At 34.9% G+C, this 21,701-nt stretch overlaps 1 protein-coding gene and 1 long non-coding RNA gene across 5 annotated transcripts in view; one reads left to right on the top strand and one right to left on the bottom strand.

The window, feature by feature from the left end:
- AstC-R2 (Allatostatin C receptor 2) overlaps window positions 1-21,701 on the top strand; it is a 649,221-nt gene that overhangs the window by 552,302 nt on the left and 75,218 nt on the right. The window lies entirely within an intron of this gene.
- On the bottom strand, window positions 683-14,889 carry LOC111512339 (uncharacterized). Its single transcript, XR_012466830.1, has 2 exons — window positions 14,539-14,889; window positions 683-1,757 (listed from the first exon to the last, which is right to left on the bottom strand). It is a non-coding gene; the product is annotated as an uncharacterized lncRNA (long non-coding RNA).

Genomic DNA, 21,701 nt, shown 5'->3' with positions numbered 1-21,701 from the left:
GACTTTCGTCATCTAGGTGAAAAGAAGGTTTTTTGTGATTTTTTTTTTATTTTGAGGTTATGACTTTAGAAAATTATTGATGATTACTCACTTATCAGGCAACAGGAAGTATCGAAAAACGAGGACATATTACGTTTGTAAGATTTGATTTGTATAATACTTATTAGCCTATTAACCAATGAAATACATGTTAGAGATTGAGGCCATGTGGTTCGGTCAAAATGTGATATGAATGAATGACAACTTGTGACAGAATGTGTCAAGTGTCATATTGGAAATATTGGTACCAACTTGAGGAGGGATTCACTATGGATTTAAAAAAAATCTTGTTGTGGAGAAGCCGATATGAAATTATATATATTTTATTAATAAATTTTTAATTTTTCAATCACAATTCATAATTCTTCTATGAAGGGGGAGGAAATTTCTGTATAAGTTTACTTGAGTATTCAGGCAGTTATAATTATTAGAAAGTTCTTTGGAATTGTTTGGAATTATTGAGAGCATGCTTTGTTTTCCATTTCATTTTTATTCATACAATGTACATGTTTTCAATTTCTTTATCTTTCTATGACATTCCTTGATCATTTTTCAAATGAAGTATCTTAATTTGGAATACAAAAGAGTTGTATGAAATTGCAAAGACCATAGGAATAAAAATCATCTCCACTAGAAAAATATGTACGTTTTCATTCATTTATTCAATATTGGAATTATTTACAGTATCAAAGCTTCATGGTCGAGATTCGAATTATAATTATCAGCATGAACATAAGTGTTTTCAATTTCATTATTGCCAATGTCAGAATCCTCACTCCGTTCGTCTTCCCTATAGACATTAGTTGATCTCTTGAAGCAAAGAGAACATGCTACTTTGAATTCTTTACTTCCCTTCCAGAATATATACAAAATCAAGAGAAAATGGAAACATCCTATCGATTCAGGAAGAACTGATGTATATAATAAAAAAATGTCGAGCAGAATATGATTAAACGAATACGTTTCAATAATATGATAAAGAAAGAATGGGAAAAATGAATATATGCTAATATTAGCGATAGTTAGAGCATATGAAGTTTTACTGTTGGTGTTTTTAAGGGCAAACTTTCCAGCAAGAATATTCACAATCAAAAGTGTGACTGAAATGGTTATGAAAAAACCGACAATGAAATTAAAATTTCTCAACATCGCCCAGAATGAGTGTATTGTACAACCTGAGGAGTCTACAATGACAATTATGAAGGCAATAACATATATAACTGCGATTACAAATTTGAAATACTTATCTAGTTTATCAGTCAAATAGGGCTTATAACAAGTCGTAAACCAATCAATGGCCAATCCTAAACCAAATGAAATATATAAACAAAAAAGAATGTATTCCATTATAGTATTGAAACATAACCAGTCAAGTGTATTTAAATTACCGACGTTTCTAATCAAATAAGTTATGACCCGTAACAATTGTTTCGATAAATCTATAATAGAGCAATTCAAGATATACAAATTTAGTCTAGATCTTAATTTTTTATGTCTGAAAAAGTTGTACAAAATAAATATATGCAGAGGACATATTACAACGACAATAATCAAATTCAATATGATGGAGGAAATGAAATGGAAAGTAAAATAGTTTTCGAGAGCACGAGCTATATTATCGTCGGTTGGCCACCCTTCGATATCCTCAAAAGGGTCAACATCTGCTTCTGATGCGTTGGAGAAATTTTGTAGTGATTCTTCAACCATTTTCTGAGCATCTGTAACAAAATGACGGTATGACATTTTTTGAATAAACATCCAGAAAAACAATGCAAATAAGGAAAATCTAGCATATTTTTTCAAGAAACAAATACTCAAAGCACCCTTGGTTACAGTATTCCAATATTATTGCAATTAATAATGATAATGATGGTTCACCATAACATCTGGTCAAGCCAGAGTTCATACAGAGTGGGTCACTTTCAGAAGGGGTGTATTTCAGGGCGATTCCCTCAGTCCCCTTCTCTTTTGCATCTCATCATTGCCATTATCCGTTGAGCTCAGAAATATTCCAGGATATAACTTTGGCACCCCTGGAAACCAGAGGCTCAAGGTCACCCATTTGTTTCATAAGGGTGATCCTAAACTTCATGCCTCTGGACAGAAGGATCTTCACCAGTACTTGGGAGTGGTGGAAGAGTACACGCATGCTATCGGTACGAAATTCGGGATAGACAAATGTGCAATGGTTCATCTCGAAAGGGGACGATGCGGGGACTACGGATAGGATGTGCAGCTCGTACATGTAAGCATCCTACACCATTTGGATGCCGGAGAGATGTATAATTTCCTTGGGGTGGAGCAACGCCGCTCACAAGAGGTAACAACAGTAAAGAACTCTCTCCGCGGCAAATATCAGTACAAACTTCGGCAGATCTGGTCATCGGAACTGTTTAGGAAGAACAAAGTTGCTGCAACAAATATGATTGCCGTTCCAATCTTACCCTACTCGTTTGGAGTAGTGAAGTGTACTCGGGAGGAGCTGTATCAACTCGACGTGAAAACTCGAAAAATGATGCATCTCTATAGGAGTTTGCATCCCAAATCGTCCGTTCCATGGTTGTACCTCCCCCGACAACAGGGAGGCGGTGGACTTTTGAGTTTGAAGTGTCTACTTGACAGAATGGTACTGGATACAGCCTGTAAAGTCGTTAGGAGTTCGGATCCTCTTCTCTGCATGGTCTGTGACCATGAGAGAGCCGGAATTGGAGCATTTCTCCTTAGGGCAGCTGCCCGAGCAGCTGATGAACTCGGTATAGTTTGCGACTCTGAACGAGGTGACCACAACTCTGTCACCAAGTTGGAACCCGTTCAGCAAAAAGCTCAGATAAAAACCGCAGATATCACCTTACTTCTGCAGAGACACAAGGATAAGCCACTGCATGTGGTCTTCTTCAATACCATTGGAGGCCTTGGCTTATTAAAGCGCCTGACGTTTCCTTTTCTCAGGTCGAGTGGGCTGAAGTCGGAAACTGAGGGGTTCATCATGGTTTGCCAGGATAGTGTCTTCAACACTTCAGTCTACCAAAGTCGCGTGATAGGTATAGATGTCCCTGACACAACGTGCAGGGCCTGCCACGAGACGCCTGAGACCCTAATGCACTTGCTATCAGCATATCCAGCATATGCGGTCTCGGCCTTTATCCATCGACATAACGCGGCCTTAGGATTACTATATTACCATCTACGGCACTCTTACGGTATTGACGAGACACCGGTGTTTGCTCACCCTCAGGCTCATAGAAGCTAATAAGCCTGATGTAGTCCTTCTCGACCACCAGACCAAAACGATATTTGTCGTGGAGTTTTCAGCTCCTGACGAGACGAATATCGTCAGAAAAGAGGAGGAAAAACGGATGAAATATCGGAATTTTCTCTTCGAAGTCCGCAGACTCTATCCAGACCACTCTGTCAAGATGGTTGTTGTGATTATTGGAGTTCTTGAGGAACCTGTACTCTCAAATCTTAAAATCATACCGGCTTGCCGCAGTAAGGAAGAAATCTTAGCCGGACAGATGCAGAAGACTGTCATTCTGAGCTCACTGCGCTTGCTCAGGGCACATGATTTTTGAGCCCAATGATCACTTACCCCACAGTATGCGGAGTGGTCATTGGTTGATGATGCTGGCGCGCCCTCCCAAATGTATCGGGGGATAGGGCCTGACCAGCGCACACGACGGTGAATAATAATGGTTCCATACAATTATTCAATATCTGCGTATGATAAATCATCGCAGAGATTGCTCTTCCATCCAACTGTCAGAACAAAAGGGAAAGAAGAAAACAGTATGCTATCAGGAACAGTGCAACAGTATAGGTATACAGCGAATTCGAAATCAAAATATAAATATTTTTTGTGCTTGGAGAAAGGTTGATTGATTTCGACATAATTTGATAAGTTGGACCTATTTATTGTAAGAAGATATTTTTTTATCTTTCGTTTGAAGTTTCCTAATGGCAGAGGTTTATATTCAATGGGTATCCAATTATATGAGTAGGCAATATGGTAAGTGAAAGATCCGCGAAATAGAGAAGTTTTATAATAACGTATTCTAAAAACACTGAATTTCAAGTACCTGTTTTCTTACCTAAGTTTGTAATTAATTTAATTACCTGATATGATCCATTTTCCACATTTGAAAAAATATTCAGTAACGGAGAGTTATTTAATTCTAATTGATCATTTAGTAAATTACCCGAATTCCTGAACCTAGTGATTTCTAAACATTCTAGAAGATTGAGTTTCAAAGTCTTCTCTTCTGAATGTAACACATCGTATTCATGATTGAAATCATGTCCTTCTGATGAAAGGTGGTTTGCAAATGTGGAATTGGTCTTTCTATTTGCAAAACTACTTCTATGCTCTTTAGTTCTTTGGGAAAATGTTCTTCCTGTTTGGCCAATATACAGTTTTGGACAAGAGCCACAAGTCAGCTTATATACTCCTGGTCTATCCAACAACGAAATTTTGTCTTTATTATTTTTAATAAATATGTTTATTCTTAATGTTTATTGTTTTCATTAAATAATAATAAAGAAGTTTTATGTTGTGGTATTGTTACATGTGTTCTGAATCTAATGTTAAGATGGTGTACGTCATTTCTAAAGGATATTTTTTTCAGAGAAGATAATAGGGTTTTTTGTTTTAAGGAGTTTTTGAACAAATGTTGCAGAATGGAATGTTCGTCTAGATTCCATATTCAACCAACCGACATCCCCAATGGAAAATGTGTTCTCGTTTCCTCGTACCTGTAATGATACTAATGTATGCATTCTGGAGCTTTTGCATTCTCAAACTGTCACTATTCAAAATTACCGGACCATACACGTAGCTGGCATGTGAAAGAACTAAGGCATCGCAAAGTATGTTCTCACTTTTTTTATTCAGAAATACTCTGTTGGAATATATTGTTCAAATTTGCATAACCCCGTTTCAGAATTTGCGAACTGTTGTTGAGATATAGGCCCAAGTTTTTTGTAACTCCTTTCAAGGCAAGTTCTGTCCCGTCTATTACAATGTTTATGAGGCCAGAACGACGATTTCTCGCCGCTGTTCTACCAACGAGCATGACATTAGATTAAGATGCATTAACAGATAGGCAATATTTATTTGACGAAGATAATGACATATCGAGAGCGGTATTAATTTGCCATAGCGCCTGAATTCTCGTCGAATTCCATGTACAGCTGAGTATTGTCGGCATAACAATGCATGGTTGCAAATTGCAGTGACCTATGAAATTGAGATGTGTATAAAACGAACAAGAGAGGGCATAATGTTGAACCTTGAGGAACACCGTTTTAATTTGTATTAAATCAGATGTTTTTGATCTTGCTCAGTCTTCATGGTGAATTCTATGCTCGTGTATTGGGCGTCCAAGTGGTTTAGGAAACGGTTCAGGGCGTTACTTCCATGTTTCCAGATGACGAAGGTGTGTCATCCACGTAACGTAGCCACAAGGTCGGCTTCAATTCAAAAGTGTCTATCGCCTACCCTTCAAACCGTTCCATGAAATAATTGACTATCACTGGGCTAAGTCGGCTCCCCATCGCAACGCCATCTAGTTGCTAGTTACTTTCAATGCTAGTTAATTTCCGAATAGTCCTATCTGTAGAAAATATTTAAGGGAACTTGTATCCAAATTCACAACCACCGGTAGTGTACATAACAAAAAGCCCCCAGGTCATCCGTTCATTCCGGAAAAAAAACAAGTGCAAATAATTGGTGAGAGGGTAGTAAATCCTGAACAGAATCCATACAAAATTAAAATGGTACACCAATTAACTGGAGATGACCCTGATTGAAGAATCTGCAAAATCATGACGGAAACCAACGGTAATGTTTACAGACAAAATTGCCGTTATTGGAGTGACATCAACACTGATGTTTTCCGGGAAACACATACTCAATATCCAGAAAAAATTAACGTTTGGGTAGGAATATTGGAAAACCATATTGTAGGACCTCTATTTATTGATCAAAATTCAACAGGGGAACTGTATTTGATTATGCTGGAAACTACTGTTGATCTCTCATCACTGAAATCGTCGAAGCGAATTCTAATGAATTCGATATGGATATTGTATTCCAACAAGATGGAGCACCACCACATTACCCCAGACAAGTAAGAAACTCTTTGGATACTACTTTTCCCGGTCGTTGGATTGGCCGTCAATGTCATACAAAATGGCCAGCCCGCTCGCCAGATTTGACACCTTTGGACTTTTTTCATAAGGCTATTTGAAGCCAAAGGTGTACGAAAGGGAACCTGTTTCAATATTATATATACGGCAGAGAATAATAAATATTTACATAGAATAAAGTTTTGTCAGTTATTCGTGAAGACAGTTTTTTCCTGATATGAGAAGAACTCGATTATGGAAGATATTACATGAGCTGAATTTTACTTTTGGAAAGCAGGATAGAAAAAGCATGTTGATAGAAGAATCAGAGATTGTAGAATGGAGAAGAAACTATTTTTTTTAAATGTAGTGATAAATCCAATCCCAGCAACTATCGACCAATTTCTGTAATAGATAATTTTGCGAAGATATTGGAGCATGCCCTCAAAATTCGCCTACTGGAATTTTTTCAAAAAAATGAGGTATTAACAGAAAGACAGTATGGATTCATTAAGGGAAGTAATACTGAACTAATTGTTTTAGATTTATTTAAGCAAGCATCGGATGCCTTAGACAATTCAAAAAAGTGTCTTGCAATTTTTCTTGATTTGGCCAAGGCCTTTGATACAATTTCTCATGAAGCACTCTTGAATAAACTGAATTTATATAGAATACGAGGACCAGCAAATAATGTTTTTACTGATTATCTTTCTTGTAGAACCCAACGGGTCAAAATAGGTAACAATGTTAGTGAACTGGCTAAAATCTCTAGTGGCGTACCTCAAGGTACCTTTTTAGGCCCGATACTATTTTTAGCATATATTAATAGTTTAAGTCGCATAAATAATTTCAAAAGGCACCTCATATCATATGCTGACGATACTGCAATTATCTGTACAGGTGATACATGGCAACAGGTATATAAAGTAGCAGAAGAGTGTTTGGGTAAAATACAAATTTGGTTAAGTAACAATCTTCTCAACCTCAATGTTGAAAAATCGAAATTTATTACTTCCACTCTTCTGAGCAACCACCAACCTGTCCAACAAAAAATTTATTTACCCAAAAACAAATTTCATAAAAAATTCATGCATATATAACGCTGCCAAAATATTCAATCATCTGCCAACAGAAATAAAACATTCTGAAACATATGCTGTGTTCAGAAAAAAATTGAAAACTTCTCTTCTGGATCTGGCTTTATATAGTATTACGGAATTTTTTGAGACAGTGTTCACTGACGTCTAATATCAGCTCAGTATGTTATATGTTATATGTGTTATTTAATTTATTTATCTTAATACTAGTTACAACCAATTGAAAATTAAATTAATTGATAGTCCGATATTTTATTGACAATATCATGTGAACCATGATATATCAAGTTTTATGAATGTCTACACTTTGTCGATAAGATTATTGTATCTTCAGACAATAAAGTATATTTATTATTATTATTATTATTTACATATGCCAAATTGTTCTGAAACCATTTGTGAATGTCCATATATTGAAAAAGTAACTGAACTAAAGTATTTAGGAGTTGTAATGGACCAACATCTGAGATGGGATGAACATTTGCAATATATAGTAAAAAGACTTAGACATCTTAGCTATAAAATGTATGAACTCAGGGATATACTCACAAAAAAAAGCTTAACTATCGTTTACAAATCTCTTGTTGAGTCAGTTATACGATATTGTATCACAGTGTGGGGTGGAATGTTTGAGAATGTGCTAAATATTGTACAGGTGCTCCAGAATACAGTTTTGAAGATAATGTTGAAAAAAACAGACAATTTGATACAGAAAAACTCTATTCTGAAACTAATCTGCTTTATATAAGAAGTTTGTATGCACACCAGTCTCTTATATGGATATACTCAGACAATATCAATTATTCTAAGACAAATACAAAGTACACCAGAAATGTACATAATTTATCCATTGATATACTTTACAAAAAAAGGCATACCCAACGTTCAGTCTACTATTTCGCTCCAAAACTGTATAACATGCTTCCCCTTGAAATAAATATAAATACCACATTTTTAAAGTATAGAAAAATACAAAAGAATTCATAATTGTAAATAATACCCGTATACACAGTTTATTCAAACATACCCAATAACCCAGAAATATCACTCAGTACATTTTCTAATCTTCCAATGTGTCTTTCAGTGTATGTGTACCTATTTCCAATATTATGTAAACCTAGATGTATAGATAATTATAGGTACTTATTCTCATAAAATATACCAGCTTCATCTGTCTATTCACTAATACAACTGCAACAGTTATTTAATATTTTGTTACTTTCGTGCCTGATATATTTTTAAAGTACTTCCACGGGGAGACAGACGGAAGCACATTACAAGCTACCTGCGCTTAGGCTGCTTTCCTCAAACTCCTAGTGGTCCTAACCATAATATTAATAAATTGTATATTAACATATTCCAAATATTCCAAATAAATAAAGAAAGCCAGAGCACTAGGTGAATCTATTTTTCATTTGGATGAAACATGGGTCAATAAGGGTCATATCGTCTCGAAGATTTGGCAAGAACAGAACATCAAAAGTGGGAGACAAGCCTTTATGAAAGGTTGGTCCACTGATTTGAAAATTCCAGTTGGAAAAGGTCATCGTCTTATCATCACTCACATAGTCAGCAGTGAAGGATTCGTGAAAGATGGATTGATGGTGTTTGAATCGAAGAAAAATGGGGATTATCATCAAGAAATGGATGCCACAGTATTCGAAGAATGGTTTGAAAACATACTTGTAAATCTTCTGCAGGGATCCGTAATAGTAATGGATAACGCAAGTTACCACATTAGACGAGTCGAGAAGCTGCCGACGTCGTGTTGGAAGAAAGCAGATATTACTGAGTGGTTACAAATGAAAGCTATTCCTTTTGAATCGAACATGTTAAAAACGGAGCTCCTCAACTTGGTTAAACGTCATAAGTCAAAATTCGTCAGGTATGTTACTAATGAGAAGGCGGTTGCCGCCTTATCACTGTGAATTGAATCCAATAGAGTTCGTTTGGGCTCAAGTTAAAGGATCCATCGCAAGGAATAATAAGACCTTCAAGCTGTGTGAAGTAAAGAAATACTTATACAGGGCTCTGGAAACAGTCGACCAAAAACTTGGGAAAAATGTATCCACAAAACAATCAGAATCGAAGCAGAGACTCATTATCAGATAAAATTATTCCAGTTGTCATCAATCCTAATGAAACAGATTCATCCAGGAGCGAATCACTCAACAAATCCCTGTAGACTTTTTTCAGATTAAAATTATCGCAATGTCTTATTCGAAGTAAGTATTCCCATTAAATCTATAAAATTGTTTCTGAATCAACTATAAAATCCAATAAGGAATATGAATCTTCATTTCCAAACCAACAAGAATATATAAGGTTTATCTCTCATTGCAGCCACGCTTTTCTACTTCCTGAAAATGTCAAAGTCGAAGCCGAAACGTCGAACAACGCCAAATTTTGAACGCGTTTCAACTTGAAATCAAATGTTCAAATTTCTAACCGCGGAAATCTATTCTATTTGTATACTTATCTGGTGATGTTTCGAATACTTCATCCATCTTCATTATCATACCGACGATCAATTTGATATTATCAGTGTCAATGATAATAATAATATCAAATTGATTTACATCAGAAGACGAATCATAACTACACATTATAATGTTTTGATTTAAATAGGCTGGATAAAGAAAATGGATAGAGTTTTTAAACGTCACCAGTTGATACATATTTTTTTCAATATGCAAAATTTTTTAAATTCAAGTTAATGACAAATTTGATTTTTTTTCCAAAAAGCTAATTTATCAAATGCAGTAACTTTTTGCCCTTTCTACATTTGTATTCATTTGTAAATTTAATATTCTGATTATTTTATAGATCTGTAGAAGGTAACAATTCTAAATAATAAAAAACTATTTCAGATATAAATTGTCCTTCCCAAAATAATATTTAAACAAAATCAGTTTTCACCATATTTTAATTATATTCTCATCATACAGAATATATCAATCGAAAATTTATATTAATACCCCCAGTCCGACGCCTAATAATATTATCTTAAACGTGAAATCAGAAAAAAACATCGAGCGGTTCTTTTGGCGGTATTTTCGCATTCTTTGTCGGTGTTTTCGCGTTCTTTGTCACATATCCCTATTTTAGTGGCTCGTTAGCGGCGTCCTCAAGGGATATAGATGGTAGACATATCTCAATGATTTTGTGGGTGAATTGCAGTCCTATTTGCTCGAGACGACTATGTTGCTTTCTTTGATTTAGGTACATGTTTGCATTCTTGAAATTCTTTTACCCTCAGACAATACTGAACGAACTATAGTTGAAGATATTGACATTATATTTTAGAATTGTGAAGCATTTATCAAGAACTTCAAAAAGATGTATCAATTTTTTTCCAGATGGCGCCCAGTTGCCATCTTGAAAGTTTCATCTGTCAATTGGACAGATGGAAGAAGCAGTACGAAGAAAACGTAAGGTATCGTGGAAAAACTATGCAGGGCTTCTGCACCTGCTCACTGCTAATTATTTGGCAAGAAACAACACTGCAGTCATGTCTCGGCCACCATATTCAGCAGATTTAGCCTCCTGCGACTTTTTCCTCTTCTCGGGTCTGAAAAGACCCATATAAAAACGATGTTTTGCGATGTTTGAGAAGAGCTGAGAGAGCTCAAGAACATACCAAAAAGTGCATATCAGAACTGCTTTGAGAACTGCTGGCACCAGTGTATTATATCTGAGGGGGTTAGGTAAGGTTAGGTCCAAAGTAAGTGGGTCTATTCGACGCTCCACCGCAACCCGCAAGGGTTTATTGTGGCTCACACGTATTCACACTCGACCAAATAAACCCAGCTTCTTAACGGAGCCGATTAGTTTGTATGGTGAGTGCCGAACTTTAAAAACTCCGATTCCGTCCCCAGCGGGGCAGGCACATAGTATGTGCTCTACTGTTTCATCATTTTCCAAACAGAAGTGACATACACTGTCTTCCGACAGTTCTGTCTCTACAAATCTGAGGGGGACAACTTTGATGGGTACAAAATATAAATTGATGAATAATGAAGAGTTTTTGAGAAAATGAAAATACACTTAATTTTTTCAACAGAGAAGTACATAGGAGTAGGACCTTTCTAGTGTTGTGGACAGAATTCCGTGAATTTTTCTATAAATTAAAAATTTACATGAAAATGTTCCCAACATATACATACAGCGTGACTCACGGTCGATGGTAGGTTAGACGTTTCTGGAAAACGCAAAGCATGATTTTTCTGAAAATTTCACATTTCCTTACCTGTTCTATCGATCTAAAATATTTTTAGCATTGCGGCATTGCCACTTCTATCAAAAAGTCCTAGCAATTATATTTTTTCAAATGGAACACCCCATATATTAATACATTTTTGGAATTGTTCTAATATTTCAATACTTTTTTGTTGATGATGTCCTATACCTATCTCTATCTGTTTCCGAGATAAAAAATGAATTGTGCTGAATATGGTCCAAAACATAGCCTTAAGAGAGAAAGAGAGTACATTAGTACTCTCAATTCATGAAAAGTTGATGTTTTGATGATTGGATTGACTGGACAAACTCGAAATATTCAAATAACACCAAGAAATCGACTCCATATCATACATATATCATACATACATAAAATTACTATTATTTCCATTGTGCATAACAGTAGTCGAAAGTTCATTTTTTTCAAATGAAACCCCCTGTATATTACTCGATAAATTGAAAGATGCTGAAAAATGCTTCAAGATGATATACATGTCCCTATACCTAAATCGTCAAGTTTTCTTAATAAAACCGTTTTTGTAGAAAAATAGGGTCCATGGAATTTGAACACTCGATCTTTGGATTACAAGGCATATGTTGAAACTACATACGCCAACTCACGTTATTTTAAGGAGGATTATTGGTTAGTCATGAAGGACTTTCTACAGTTGGACTGAATACTACTTCGTCATCGTCAGTAACTTCACAGGGATTTAATATTACCAACAGCACGAACTGCATGTGTGAACTTTTCTAAATGATTTTTTGGTAGGTGTTCTGATTGAAGTGTTTCTATCAAAAAGATTTTCAATAACAGTTGTACAAAAAATAATTTTTAAAGAATTTGATTTCTAGCTAGCCGTGGAAATATCAAGCTTATGACAGTTGGTGACTTTTATAAGTAATTGATAAATGGTTATTGACGGTTGTTTCAAAAAGTCGCCAAAAATGAATGCAAATATTGATTATTCAAACGAAGTTCTTATGAAATTATTTATTATACACGGACAGTGTGATCAAATCATTGTAGAAAATTCAATCAAATGTATCCTGAATTAACACCAATGAACGAGACGAAGTTTGTAAGATTACAAAATAATTTCCATAACTATGGCTCCATATTAAAAGCGCCTTCAACATTACCAAAACCTGTTACTTCAAATGAGGACAATACGGTTAACGTTTTGGCATATTTTTATGCATATCTAGAAGCTTCCTTTCGCAGTGCAGAAAAAGATTTAGGTGTATCACATGCTTCAGTACAACGAATTTTGAAAAATCACGGAATGCATCCGTATAAATATACCAAAGTTCAAGCTCTAAAAGCAGAAGACTTCGAACGTAGAATGCATTTTTGTGAATCCCTTTTGATTAATTCACAGGAAGATCGGGAATTTTTGTCAAAAATAATTTGGAGCGACGAATCAAAATTTACGAGGGATGGTATTTTCAATAGAAGGAATAAACATTTCTGGGCTGATCATAATCCTCATGTTACAAAAAAAATGGGTTTTCAAGAAAAATTTGACCTGAATGTTTTCTGTATTTTGAAGAACAATAAAATTAGCTTTTTTATTTATGAAGACACACTGAATGCAGAGAGATATCTCCAAATATTAAGGACGACTGTAACCGATTTTCTTGAAAATTTGCCTTTAGAGGAATATAGGAATTCGTGGTTTCAACTGGATGGAGCGCCAGCTCATTCCACCTAGGAAGTTTCTAGGAAACTTGACGAACTCTTTGACGATCGTTGGTTTAGGCGTTTAGTGCCGTGTGATTGCTCACCGAGATCACCCGATCTCACGCCACTTGACTTTTTTCCTGAGGTGTTTTAAAAGAAAGGGTATACAGTACTCCAGTGCCTACCAAGGAAGAATTGCGACGGCGAATAGTGCGGAGTATTGAAGATCTGGATCCCCAGGAATTTGAAAAAGCAACCACAAGTCGCGTACAAAAAAAACATTCTGAAGTTTTCAGAATGTAATGGACAACATTTTCAGCATTTACTATGTTTACAATTTTGTTATTTTCAATCATCCTATTCTGTTATTGTCTGTACTTTCACATCTTTTAGCCCACAAAATCTTACTTTTTACCTAGAAATGACTGATTTTTGGTACAGTTGTTCCCTGGAAACTTTGAGCCATAGTTAAGGAAATTATTTTGTAACCTTATAAACTTCCTCTCGTTCATTGGTGTTAATTCAGGATACATTTGGTTGAATTTTTTACACGTTCTGGCAATGATTTGATCACTTTGTTCATGTGTATAATCAATAATTTCATAAGAACTTCGTTTGAATAATCGATATTTGCATTCATTTTGTAAGATGATTCGAAACACCGTCGAAAACTATTTGTAAATTACTTATAAAAGTAACCGAACTGCTATAAGCTTGATAATTCCACTGCTACCTAAATCCAAATTTAAAAAAAAAATAATGTTTCTAGAAGAAGCGACTTTATTGAGAAAACTTGACGATTTACGTATAGGCACATGATATATCTTCTTGAAGCATTTTTCACTATCTTTCAATTTACCGAGTAATATATAGCGGGTTTAATTTGAAAAAATGAACTTTTGACTACTTTTATGCACAATGGAAATAATAGTAATTTTAGTACGCCCTGTATGATATGGAGTCGATTTCTTGGTGTTATTTGAATATTTCGATTTTTTCCAAACTATCATCAAAATCTCAACTTCTCATGAATTGAGAGTACTGATGTACTTAATTTCAATTAAGGCTATGTTTTGGACCATATTTAGCACAATTTATTTTTTATCTCGAAAACAGATAAAGATAGCTATAGGACATTATCAACAAAAAAGTATTAAAATACAAGAGCGATTCCAGAAATGTATTAATATATGGGGTGTTCCATTTAGAACAGGTAAGGTAATGTGAGAGGTGGAATTTTCAGAAAAATCATGCTTTGCGTTTTCCAGAAACGTCTAACCTACAATCGACCGTGAGTCACGCTGTATATAAGAAAAACTATTGAAGAATAATTGTGAATAAAAAATTCACACTTACCTAGATTTTTCAGCTTTTGCAGTGTATGTATACGTTCAATAATGCTGTTAAAAATATTTATTGAAATATTCTTCTACTTTTTATAATTCTGAAACTGATCACATCACTTTTTGTTGTTCAATTAATTCGTCTGTGCCCGGTTTTGTTTATTCAGTTCGTCAACGGATCATGATTAAATGAATGAAATTATCATCCCTTGAACGCCCACTAAAACTTCATATTACATTTCGATGAAATTGTATACCTCTGCAAAATGTTGACGTTAAATATAATTCAAGGAAAGAGCAGTACCGATTTTTTGTTATTGATTGATGGAAGTCATCGGAAATTTATGACCATGAGTCGGTTCACTTTTTGGAAATATAGCAAAATCACTTTGAATGAGTTGTTACTGGGCCGGATTGAGTCAGAAGGGCCCGGTCGGCTCCCCACAAGCTTGAGATTAAGGTAAATTGGATGATATGGAATGCGCATCTAATAGACAGATATATGGAATTCAATTTCCAACAGCTGAACATCAAATTACAGGAAATGTTGAATGCTGAAAATGTAACATGTATAGATTCGATTGACATATTGAAGATGATTTAGTCTTTACAGTGTTTATATAAAACCATTGAAAATTATAAGAAAAATCTATGAATGAAAGGTTCTATGTGAGGTACAATCCTTGATACAATTGAAGGAACTTTTGGTTATATAACATATGTCAAAAGAAAGGTTGCATCTTTTGAAACAACCAACTGATTTGAGCCTTTCCTTTTTCAGTAATTGTTCATAAATATTGATTGTACATTCTGGGAATGAAGACCTATTATTGTTATTATTGTTAATAATTCGAATTGCACGTAAAACACATTATTTTTACTGGTGCTCTGAGATTCGAAACTAGTCAATACAGTTTATTGTATGATTTTAACTATAATACGTGTTTCTCTATACAATAACTCCCTCTAGCGCAGGGGTCTCCAAACTATAGCCCGCGGGCCAAATCCGGCCCGCCAGTGTGATCAATCCGGCCCGCGACAGCCAATGATTTACTGTCATCAATATGGCCCGCGACAGCCAATGATTATCTAATTGTTGTTACTATTGCTGTGATAAGTTGAAGAAGAAAACACAGAATGATAATTATTCGGTTTTATTTACTTGCAAGGTAAAACTTAACGACAGAAATGATGACAAAGAAAACTTAACTCAAGTATCTAAGTTTAAGCATATTTATAACTAACAAACAATTGAAATGAATTACAGTAAAACAAAAACACTAATGAGATTTATGTAATTGTGATTTTCCACCGACAATACTTTGTAGTTGTGGATCAATTTTACTTGTACCAATTATCAAGAGATTTAAGATGCTCATCGGTTAATTGAGATCTGTAAACATTCTTTGTGTACTTTATCTTGGAAAACGTTTTCTCACACAAGTAAGTAGTAACAAAAACAGAAAACAACCCACGAGCAAATTTATGCAAATTATCAAATTGTTCCAGTAGAAGACTCTTATAAAATTCCAACAAAGATGAATTTTGATATTTGTTTTCAAACATATCACTGCTCCGTAAATCAATAATTTCCATTTGGACTTCCGGAGCCAGGGTTTCAATGTCAGAATCAAAAGGATTTTGAATAATCCTAATTTCATTCGCAATGACATCAAAATCTGAAAAACGAGTATCAAAATTTATCTTCAAAGCACTCAAAGTTTCGATTGCAAGATTGACGGGAAATTCAGTAGTGTGGCTGAATATTTCACATGTTTCAAAATGTGTAAAACATTTTGAAATAGTATTATTTTCTGCTTGAAGGATTTGATATTGGTGTATAAATCAGGGAGAAGCTGATTTTCTCCTTGTAATCTCAAATTCAGTTCGTTCATATGATTTGGTAAATCGACATAGAAGGCTAACTTCCACATCCATTCACTATTTTCTAAATCGGCAAAAAGGCGCTGCTTCTCATTCACAAAAATTTCGATCTCTGCTCGAAGTTCAAAAAAGCGCTCAAGGACTTTTCCGCAACTAAGCCAGCGTACGGCAGTATGATATGGAAAATCATTTTCTCCAATCAGTTGAATAAGCTCGCGGAATTGTCGGTGATTCAGCCCAGTGGATCTGATGAAGTTAACAACTGATATGACTGGTTTTAGAACTTCAGACATATCCAAACATTTTCCGCACTGTTGATGAATGATACAATGTAAGACTAACGGTTTTGAATCACCATCACTTTCTACAGCCTTTGACACAAGTACAATCACCCCTTTATTTTTACCATACATATTTTTGCCTCCATCAGTTATTATATATTTCAAATTTCTCCATCGAAGGTTCTTTTTATTAATGGCATTTTCAACTGCCTTAAAAATATCTGCCCCAGTTGCCGTGCCGTGAATACTATCAATATCGAGAAGTTCTTCATGCACTTCATAGCTTTTATCCACTCCGCGAATAAAAATCAACACCTGAGCAGTATCTGACACATCTGTTGACTCATCCAATGCTAGAGAAAACCACTCATGATGTCCATTTTTGTCAGACAGTTGAGATGATATATTTTCTGCGATGTCTTTCACCCTCCGAGCCACGGTGTTTGCTGACAAACTGACACTTTTAAATAAATTTACCTTTCCGGGGCATATTTCTTCGGTTACTGCAATCAAGCATTCTTTTATCATTTCTCCATCGGTGAATGGTTTGCCACGTTTTCCGATTTCAAGAGCCACACGAAAGCTGGCGCGAGTTGCAGACTCTTGTTCAGTATTCGCTTTGGTAAAAAAAGATTGCTGCGATTTAAGTCCGCGTTTCAAAGCTTCAAAGTTTTTCTTCCGCTAACTTCCTGTATACTTGGAGTAACTTTGAAGATGGTTCCATTCATAGTGTCGTTTAATGTTATAGTCTTTGAGAACAGCTATGGTTTCATTACAAATTAAACATAGCGCCTTATTACTGGACTCGATCACAAAATACTGAAAGTTCCATTTTTCTTGGAACGTTCTGCATTCACTGTCGATTTTTCGCTTCTTTTCCATACTAACAAATCACACATAAAACAATAAGTCAAATCAAAATACTTTTATTGACGGGTGTTACTTTATTTCACAATAGACAGTGTCGCTTCCTTCGCCTTTCCTACGCAGACTAACTCGCAGTTGCGCCGCTAGCCTTTTTATATGCTACTGCCATCTCGAGGTGATCGGAATACACTAGCTAGAACCAGAACTTTCTCGAACCAACGCGATAATTCCAAATATTTAATTACGCCTAATGCCACCTAGCGGGTAGCTGAAAAAGAATGTACATAGTACCACTACCCGCCACTAGATGTCGTTAAGTGTCACAATAAACAATAATAATTGAAATGCAAAAAAGCATAAGTTTGCTTAGGTCACGCACTTTGCGACTATCCTAGTCTAGAAATATAGTTAAGGGCAGAAATTGGCCCTTGGAACAAACTGAAAAAATCATTATGGCCCGAAGGCTTCAAAGTTTGGAGATCCCTGCTCTAGCGTAAACTTAAAGTTACTTCTGAATTACAACTAGTTTATACTATAACATATTACCTACTTGTATGCCTACTTACTAATTAATGAATATACCTGAAAAGATCAGGTATGAATTCATTTACTATATCAATAAATTTTTCGAAAGTACCGTAAATATACTTAACTATTCTTACCTGGAAATAATATATTGAGAATAAGATATTGAGAGTTTTTGAATTTGTTCATTACCATTCTCTCCAACAGGTTGAGCTCCAAACCTTTCTTCTGGAAATGAAGGGGCTTGAAATCTGAACTCTTGTGATTAAATGAGTGACATATGTGGAATTTATTTTTCCCTCCTGATTTTTCTGAAATGTGCATGCATTCTTAATGTGCATGCCTAAGTTGTTGTTGGTTTTGAAAGCAATATTTACACCTTTTTCTTCTCTTCAAATTGGGTAAACTTCTTTCAAAGCTTGGCTGTATAACTTTTTCAATAATGAAGAATGTCTTAGACTACTATTGTAATAATTGTTGAGAGCTATTTGTTTTATCATGTTCAGTTCTTTATTGAAATTAGCCTCTGACAAGGTTCTTGTGTCTGTGCATCATATTCAAGTGCATGATTTTTCGTTGAGTTGTATTTGGACAAACGAAGCTTATGTGAGCAGTGCCGGCATTTACAACCGCTACAATTCTTACTTGGGCACAAACATCCTCATTCTATTGTGGAGTAGAGTAGTGTGTGGGCAGGTGTTTCAGGGGGTGGAATTATTAGCTCGTTCATTTATAATGGCACTCTCACATCTAAGAGGTATTTACAAATTTCACAGCAAAATATTGAACCCCTTGTTAATGAATAGTCATTAATGAAATTTCGAAAACTATATTTTCAACAAGACAGAGCTTCGCCTCACAACACAGCAATTGCCGCCAATTTCTTGGCTGTGAATTGTGGTAATAATTGGATAGCCAACCAAGGAACCAACCGTTGGCCGGCTAGGTCACTGGGCCTAACACCTATGGAGTCTGGGGAAGGTTGGAAAATTTAGATTGCCGACCAATTCTATATATGGATTGGAAGCGGCAGTGACGCAAATTTTTGCTTCTCTCACTCCTATTGAACTAATTAATTCGGCAAAAAACGTTCATAAAAGGTATCGCCTATGTTTAGGAGAAGCTAGAAGATATTTCAAACACCTTTTCTGAAGAAATATATTTCGTTGTTTATTCTTTATCATTATTATTATTGTTGAAATTTCATTTATTAGTAGTAAATATAGTATACATTGTTATCAGTTTTATTGAAACAATGTGTTTCAATTACTGTTGTAAAAAGCTTTCTCAACATTTGTTAGCTACCACTGAACAATTTCTTTCTGTTTTATCGCCGCGTCATCCAAAGCCCACTTGATAATAATAATAATAATACCGTTTTATCTTCTAATACATTCAAATGAAATGAATCATATACAGTTCATTTATTATAAGAAGACAAAAGGCGAAGTTCAATTCACATGATGACAAGTCATCACTCAATTGCTCTTTCACTTAACCTCAAAAATGTCGCCTAGTACGCAAAGGAATAAACAAAAAGAATTTTTAAATATCTTAAAATATTATGACTATTTATAGATTTGTAATAGGTAGGTAGTTATTGGGTCATTAATAGTTTGAAGATAATAAGAATCGTTTAAAATTGATATTGAAATGATTGAAGTCATCTCGTTTCATGGGCTCGAGAATGTCACTATAAATTGCAGAAATCTGGTAGCTGAAACTCCTTCTAAAGAATATATTTAACCAGCCGGTATCCTTCGATTTATGTGATATTCTTTCTCTTCTTCTTATACCAAAAATTAACCGTAGGCAGGAATTCTGAACTTTTTTATCTTTTTCTTGAATTGGTTGGTTAAACATGGACCATACGAAACATCAGCATAATTGAATATAGATAAAACTAATGATTCGTACAAATTCGCCTTCACCTTCATGGGTAGGAAATTTCGGTGTCCATATATAATTTTGAGCGAATAATATGCACGCCGAATAAACTGATTAACCTGGCTTTCGAAGGTCAAGTCCTTATCTAAAATGATGCCCAGGCTTTTGGCTTCTGAGACAACCCCAAGTACATGATCATTTATTACTACTTTCACAGATTTGCAAATATCATTTCTAGGGCCTTTTGGCCCGAAAACAATAACATTAGATATACTACAATTTATATTTAAGCAGTGATCAGAAGCATTTTTCACAAATAATTTCAAGTCACTATTGATTTGAGTACACGCATTATCTATCATTTCAGGTGAGAAGCTATATAACAACTGGGTATCGTCTGCATACAAATATATATTACAAAATTTTCAACATTTTGCAAGTTGGGATGTGTAGATAGCAAACAAAAGGGGTCCCAAAATAGAGCCCTGTGGCACTCCACATATCAACTTCAAATATTGTGAGCTGTTTCCTTCTATGGTAACCTTTTGTTGACGGTTGGTGAGATACGATCCGATTAGTGATATAGCATTTTTAGAGAGTCCTATATAGCCAAGAATTAATAACATTTAATCGAAGTTAATAGTATCGAACGCTCTACTGAAATCAAGGAGTACCAATACTGTATTATTTTTTTCGTTACGTGATCTATATATGCAACACTATATGCAACAAAGCAGTTGCACAACTAAGTATGTCCTTTACGAAATCCGGATTGAGTTATTGGAAGTATAGAGAAATTGTCAGTGTGTTCTTTCAACTGAACTTCAATAGCTCTTTCAAGAACGTTTGACAAAGTTGGTAATAAACTAATGGCTCGTAAGTCTTTGTATTCTGATGGATTATTTTTTTGGAACAACTTTTACAATTGCTTTCTTCCATACCGTCGGAAAAATATTATTTTTCAGACAAAAATTCACAATATGTGATACATATGGAATTATATGTGGACAGCACATTTTTATGAGTTTTATATTCAGTAAATCGTATCCCATTGCATTTGTTTTTATATTGGAAATTGTTTCAAAAACGAACATATCATGTACTTCTTGAAATTTAAAGTTTAATTCTATCAATTTATTGTCAGTATAGAAAGAGGTGAGTTCGGGGGGTGGTTCATTAATAGGAATTGAGTTAACAAAAAAATCATTTAACTGCGAGGGATTCTTCAAATTCTCTGGAATGCTGTGAATTTTATTTGGTATGAACTCATTAGATTTTATGGCTTTCCAGCGATCTTTGTTGTTTTTTTTTGTTGAGCTCTGAAATAAAATATGCCTTCTTTTCTCTGTTAATCGCCTGATTTGTGACGTTCCGCATGTCCTTATAGAAATGATTCTGAATTTCTGATTTAATTTTTTTGAATCTTCTGAAAACTTTATCCCTTATTAACATCATCTCTTTTATTGTATCAGTTAGCCAAGGGGATCGCTTCTTAGTTATTCTTGATGTTTTCAAGGGAGCATGTCTATCGAAAAGATTGGTCAAGCAGTTAACTAAAAAAGTTATTTTTTCATCAGCTCCTTCCAGATCAAATATATTGAAAAAAGGATCAAAGTGTGAGTTAAAAGTCTACATGAGAGAACCTTAAATCTCTGTATTTCAAATAGGGAAAGGTAATTTTGAACTCTATGGAAATATCCAGGAATATACAGGGTGTCTCATTGAAAAAAAG

This window comes from Leptinotarsa decemlineata, unplaced genomic scaffold, assembly GCF_025532065.1.
Source record: "Leptinotarsa decemlineata unplaced genomic scaffold, Ldec_3_MD MMD2_tig00026294_RagTag_RagTag, whole genome shotgun sequence".
NCBI lineage: Eukaryota > Metazoa > Arthropoda > Insecta > Coleoptera > Chrysomelidae > Leptinotarsa > Leptinotarsa decemlineata.
The sequence above is the reverse complement of the archived record's forward strand: the minus strand, read 5'-3'. Positions and strand labels throughout refer to the sequence as shown.